The sequence below is a fragment of the Phoenix dactylifera genome, chromosome 10, assembly GCF_051530095.1.
Source record: "Phoenix dactylifera cultivar Ajwa chromosome 10, Ajwa_hap1_PhDact_Kaust_v1.1, whole genome shotgun sequence".
In the NCBI taxonomy this organism is placed as follows: domain Eukaryota; kingdom Viridiplantae; phylum Streptophyta; class Magnoliopsida; order Arecales; family Arecaceae; genus Phoenix; species Phoenix dactylifera.
This window is the reverse complement of record NC_143199.1, coordinates 21,227,538-21,233,859: the sequence shown is the minus strand read 5'-3', so window position 1 is coordinate 21,233,859 and position 6,322 is coordinate 21,227,538. Positions and strand designations below refer to the sequence as shown.

General features: G+C 46.6%; 2 long non-coding RNA genes across 2 annotated transcripts; one reads left to right on the top strand and one right to left on the bottom strand.

The window, feature by feature from the left end:
• Window positions 1–732: 732 nt before the first annotated feature.
• Window positions 733–2,791, top strand: LOC148703757 (uncharacterized). Its single transcript, XR_015977098.2, has 2 exons — window positions 733–1,720; window positions 2,617–2,791. It is a non-coding gene; the product is annotated as an uncharacterized LOC148703757 (long non-coding RNA).
• Window positions 2,792–4,749: 1,958 nt separating this feature from the next.
• Window positions 4,750–5,703, bottom strand: LOC120110826 (uncharacterized). Its single transcript, XR_005511953.3, has 2 exons — window positions 5,532–5,703; window positions 4,750–4,972 (listed from the first exon to the last, which is right to left on the bottom strand). It is a non-coding gene; the product is annotated as an uncharacterized LOC120110826 (long non-coding RNA).
• Window positions 5,704–6,322: the final 619 nt, after the last annotated feature.

The window sequence follows — 6,322 nt, the reverse complement described above, 5'->3', positions numbered from 1 at the left end:
ACCCTAAGGATGGATGTGACTAGGGTAGGGACAGCTGGGAAGCTGTGGAGGGCCCAGCTGTTAGGCCCTTCACGAGGGGAAGCTGGGGGTGACACTTCACCCCAGCTAAAGGTGGCTACAGCCCCCTAGGTCTCTCTCTCTGTGTGTGTACCGTACCCCTTCCTCCTCCTTCCTTCCTCTGTTCTCTGAGAGAGGGTTTGCCAAACCTACTTCCGTCGCCGGAGAAGATGCTCGTGGCTTCTTCCAAAAGCTAGGTAAGCCCTCTACCTTTTCTCCTCTTGACTTGATCGGGATAACAGAGAAAGAAAGAAACACGGAGAGAGAAAGAAAAGGGAAGAAAGAGGGCTCACTGCATGCGGCCGCTAGCGGCGCCGGCGACACCGCTGGCTCCGACCGCGAGCACCACGACCTCCACGGGGAACAGCCGTGGGAAACGGCCACGGGCATCCCGCGTTGCCACTGGTTTTTCCCGGCGTCTCTTCCCCGTGGGAGAAGAGAAGGCCGTCGCAGGCGCGGCCGTGGGCTCAGCCGCAGGCGCGGCTGTGGACACCGCGAGCCCAGCCGTGGCACCGCCGACTGTGGCTCGGCCCTCCCAAACTCCCCTTCTTCCTTCACAGGGGAAGAATGAAGAGAGGAAGAGAGAGGGTTTGGGAGTGAGAGAGAGAATATGGGAGGTTGGTGAAGGGAGGAAGAAGAAAAAGAAGAGAGGAAGAAGGGACTCATCCTCGTCGTCGTGTGCGGCGGCCGCCGGCTTCGGCCGCGAGCACCGTCGACGCAGGCGCGGCCGAGAGTGCCGCAGGCTCGGCCAGGGATCCCGCGGGGCTTGGCCGCGGACGCCGCCGGTCGTGGCCCGTCCCCCTCCGCTCGCCATCCTCCCCTCCGCTCGCCGTTCCCTTCCGCTCGCCATCCCCCCCTTTCCGCTCGCCGTCCTCCCTTCGTTGGAGAAGAGAGGAAGGGGAGATTGGGATGAAAGAGAAGAAGGGAGGAGAAGAAACTTCGGGAAGAAGAAAAGAAACAGAGAAGAAAAAAAAAAGAAAAGAAAAAAAGAAGAAAAAGAAAAGAAAAAGGAGAAGGGAAGAAAAGGAAAGAAAAAAAAAAAAAGGAAGAGAAAAGAAAAAGAAAAAAAAAAGAGAGAAGAGAGAAGAAAAGAGATCCTTAACGGGTCTGCCTAGCGGGTCGGATCCGAGTCCGGATCCGAAACCCGTTAGGCCTAAATTCTTTAATTCGATTTGGGTGAATCCGATGAAGGATTGATTCAAGCCCAATCGAGTTAAACGGGTCAATTAAGCCTAATTGGTGTTGAATTTGAACCCAATTAAGCTGAGTTTGTCTCAGCAGACCTAATTGATTGTGAATCAGGCCCAATTCATGCCCAATTCAACTGACAGAAGGTCGAATTGACCTTGGGCTAACTTCGACTCAGGCCCAGATGAGCCACATTGACCAAATCAGAGGACCCAATTATAAACGAGGCCCAATCCTTTAATTAAAAAACCCAATCAACCCATGTGGACCCAATCTGGTTTTAAATCGAACCCCAAAGGCTTCAAATTGGACTTGGGCTAAATCCTTGGATGGGATCCAAGCAAGTAAGTTCATAGTATGATGAACTAAGAGATGTTATAATAAATGAATGGGGAATAATGTAAACCCTATGATGTTGTTTTAGGTGATTAAGGATTTGTCACCTGGACTTGAGCAATTTGGAAAGCGAATTGAAGTAAGTAATCTGTCTTAATCTTATCGTAGATCTTGTATTACGTTTTATAAGATGAACCAGTGTTTTTCATACAATTTGAATTGTATGCATGATTTGTGAAGAGAGTAAGTAACCTGTTCTAATCCTGTTTTGGATCATGTCATGTTATTAATGTTTCCTCAGCATTTCTTTTAAGTATATATGTTTCATGCATGATATGTTACAATGCATAAGTAAATTGCATGATTCCAGAAGCTATGGCTATGTATGCAACATGATGATACTGATATTTTAATCATGCATGTAAGTTTATAAAGTCTTAGTTAGCCCAGAGGCACTATAATGGGCTCAAAGATGCTACTGAGAATGACTGAGCCGCCAGTGGCTGAATAGTAACTGAGCTTGCCCCGCCAGTGGCTGAATAGTAACTGAGCTGCCCCGCCAGTGGCTGAATAGTAACTGAGCTGCCCCGCCAGTGGCTGAATAGTAACTGAGCCTGCCCCGCCAGTGGCTGAATTGAAATTGGGCCTGCCCCGCCAGTGGCTGAATAGTAACTGAGCTTGCCCTGCCAGTGGCTGAATAGTAACTGAGCCTGCCCCACCAGTGGCTGAATAGTAACTGAGCTGGCCCCGCCAGTGGTCGAGTCTGACTTCGCAGTAGCATCCGAGAGAAAAAGGACCACGGCATGCCGGGGGCACGGTTTCATATGCATATATTATGAAAATTTTTGTGATTTGCACTACTGCTTTGTTTAAATCGCATACTTATTGTGCCATGATGATTATTAGATGAATATGCATGTCAGCTCCTCAAATCCTGCATAAACATGGTTACCATTATGTTCGATCCGGTAAGATTATGTATGATTACTTATTGAGCCGTGTAGCTCATATCCGTTCATTTACTTTTTCTTTCAGATCCTTACCACTGATAGCTGCCAGAGACACGTTAATTTGGTATCAGGGCTTCTTTCTTTTGGGGTAAAGCAAGTATACTTTTGTGTACATAAACTACATAGAAGCTCTGTATTTGGGTACTGACCAGCATGTTGTACTAAGAATGCTTTCATATGAAAAGATTCGGTTGGTTTGACTATCCTGTTACCCAGGTATGAGGCTGCGTGCTATTGTGGGCGGTAGTCGGCAATAGCACGGCCGTGTCACGGATCCGGGTCCGGGGCGTGACAATAGTCAAACAAGTAAATTAGGTTGGATGATGGAGGACGAAAGCCTCTAGAAAATGTTGCTATTGTTTCAAATACTGGTTGGAATGTTGATCTTTCTTTTACTTGTCATTATACAACTTGTGCAATTAGCATGGTTAGTTGATTCATAAAGGCTCCATGGTCCACCCATCTTGAAGCAAAACATAGGATGTTGATGTTTCTTTAGTCTTCAGCTGGAAGGGGCTTAGATTTTGCCAATCATACGCATTTAAAGGTTGAATTATGTACCGATGCAAGTTGGGCAAGATGTGGTACTGATAGGCGGTCAACATCAGGTAATTAATGTGACATAGATAAGCATGAAACAACCAATAATATCTAGATCAAGTGCATAAGCCACTATTGGCCAATGGCACACGGTGTTGCGAGCTCCTTCGGTTAAAAGCACTCCTGCAAGAGCAAAATTCAATAAATCTACGAGGACCTCTACAAAAATATATTTAGCCCAGATCAATTATTTGCTGGATAGATATTGGATACTTATATAGAATTAAAGAATCCAAATAATACTTTCCGACTAGCCATTTTGAGTGACATCCTGAATTTTTACAAATGGTATCAGAGCAGACCTGGCCTATAACCTATATGGATTAAGGACACTATAGTACGAATTTATTGAGGCTGACTACGAGCCGATCATGATGCTTGTGATTAGATTTGAATAGATTTGAACTCTTAGCCTGACGAAGATATTAGGACTTAAATATCTGACGAGGATGTCAGGGCTTAAACATCTGACGAGGACGTTAGGACTTAAATGAAAGAGTATGTGAGGACTCGTGCGACATGTGTTTAGTTCCACATTGATTATTTGCTGCATAGATCTTGGGTACTTATACAAGATCAAATGATGCAATAATATTGTGTACAATCTTGTTCAACATGCTAGAATAAAGCATATCAATGGATGAAGACCAACATTTATTTACCCTTGCTAGCAAGAAAATTCACCTTTGGTTTGCCACCTTGAACGAGCTCTTGGTGATGTTTTTATTAAAGCTATTGAAAAGAACCAACACAACCAACTTTTGCACAAGTTGGGCATTTTTTTTTTATTTGGGGGAGGGGGTGTTGTAAACTTTTATACCTTAGGTAAGAATATTTTAGTCATCAAGATGCACTTAACTTATTTTGTTTATATTTTCATAGAAGTTAGGGATTATGTGCTCTATATATTAGCATATCAGAGCCGAAACCCTTCTCCCTCCACTTCTTTCTTCATTTTTCTCCATTGTTTACTCCCCACTTATCCAAAATTATTTCTTTTATTTCTTCTTAAATTTCCACTTCATAGTCGACCCAATAATGAAAGCAAATTAGTGTAATAAAGATAGCAAACGACCTATTGTTTGAGACCAATGTAAGCTTATGGACTTCTGGATTAGAGGTGATCAAAACCCGGGCCGGGCCGGGCTCGGGCCGGGCTCTACAGCAGAAATTAGGCCCGATGGCTATGCCCAGACCCGGCCCGGCCCGACTGTCGGGCTTAAATTTTTGTCCAGGCCCGACCCAATCTTATAAATCTGGTCCCAGGCCCGACCCGACAGGCCCGACCCGACCAGCCCGACAGGCCCGACCTGACCAGCCCGACAGGCCCGACCCGACAGGCCCGACCCGACAGGCCCGATTTTTTTTTTTTTTTTGGAATCTAGAAATGGGCAAAAATGGCCCAACAGCTTAATGGCTCTCTAAATTGGTTAATTGGTTAATGTTAAGGATATAACTAGCCTATTTTAAATAGATAGTGTTGGTGGTGGTTTCAAACTTTGGAATTTGGATATATCTACAAACATTAAAAAAGAAAAAATTTGCAGCTTCAAGCCAATAGAAAGAAAATAAAATGTATGAAACACTGTTGTCCAGCTGAAAATTACAACCCAATAATAAAAACTGCAAACTTAGACAAAATACAAATTACATTGTCCCATTAACATTATAACAAACATGCATCTTTGTGCATTCAAAAGTTCATAAAAGTTCATAATTCTTGAAGCCACTTTCATAATAGAAAACTGTAGAACATCCTTGCATCTTCTAACTCTCAAAACCTACAAATACAAAATTGAAACATTAGCAATTGTTGATTGAACATGAATAATTATTAGAGTTATTAATAGAATATCTAAATGACTACAGTTGTTAGCCTACCAAAAAAATTATACAACTAATTATAAAAAAATTCAGTTCATAAGAATTATCATAATACAAATAAAGCACCATCCAACCGGAAAAAAAAAAAATCAGGGGAGAAGAAACTGAGAGGAGAAAATTCAGAGAATCTCCACCCTCCAAGAAGTCCATCTCCAATCCCCCGATCTTTCTTCCTGATGGCCCAGCTCGAACTGGGTTACTGCAGCACTGTGATTGTGAGGGAAGGAAAACCAAGACCAAAACCAAAAAAGAGAAGGGATGAAAGATCCCTCCTCTCTTTCTCTGTCTCCCGTCTCAACCCAAAACAAAACCACTGTCCCCACTCCCCACTCTCCCACTGTTCCGAGCTCTCTCGCTGTCCCCCACCTCTCTCTCTCTCTCTTTCTCTCTCCGGGCTTGGGCAAAATCTACCGAGATCGAGCTCGAAGAGGAGGAGGAGGAGGAGAAAACTCTTACCGGTGACTGTGAGTCGGTGACCGGAGCCGCGGAGGTTGCCGTCCGGGGGAGAAGGACGCGAAGAGCCGCCGGCCGGTCATTGAAGAGGCGACGACACCGAGAGGAGGCGGCTATCAGGCTCTCAGCGAGGGAAAAGGGGGGGCGGGGGCGGCGGCGGCGGCGGCTCTCAGCGAGGGAGGGCGGCGGCGGCTCTTAGCGAGGGAGGGGGGGCGAGGGAGGGGGGGGGCGGCGGCGGCTCTCAGCGAGGGAGGGCGGCGGCGGCTCTCAGCGAGGGAGGGGGGGCAGCGGCGGCTCTCAGTCTCAGCGAGGGAGGGGGGGTGTGGCGGCGGCTCTCAGCGAGGGAGGGCGGCGGCGGCTCTCAGCGAGGGACGGGGGGCGAGGGAGGGGGGAGGCGGCGGCGGCTCTCAGTCTCAGCGAGGGAGGGGAAGGGAAGGGAAGGGAAGGGAAAGCCCAAAGGTTAGGGTTTTTGTTAAATTTTTTTAATATATTATAATTTATAACAGGATTTTATAGTCGGGCCGGGCCGAACCGGGCTATTTTTAACGTTTCCAGGCCCGGCCCGATTTTTTTGGTCGGGCCGCTTTTCCTGCCCAGGCCCGACCAATGGGCCCTTTTTCAATGCCCAAGCCCGAAAAATTTCGGGCCGGGCCGGACGGGCTGGGCGGGCCAGAAGGCCCGTGATCACCTCTATTCTGGATGTAGCCCAAGTGACCACGTATGCTCACATAAGTGTGACCCACTCAAGATGGGCCTAAGTGAGTGATTATTGGGCCTTTCACTTATATGAATGC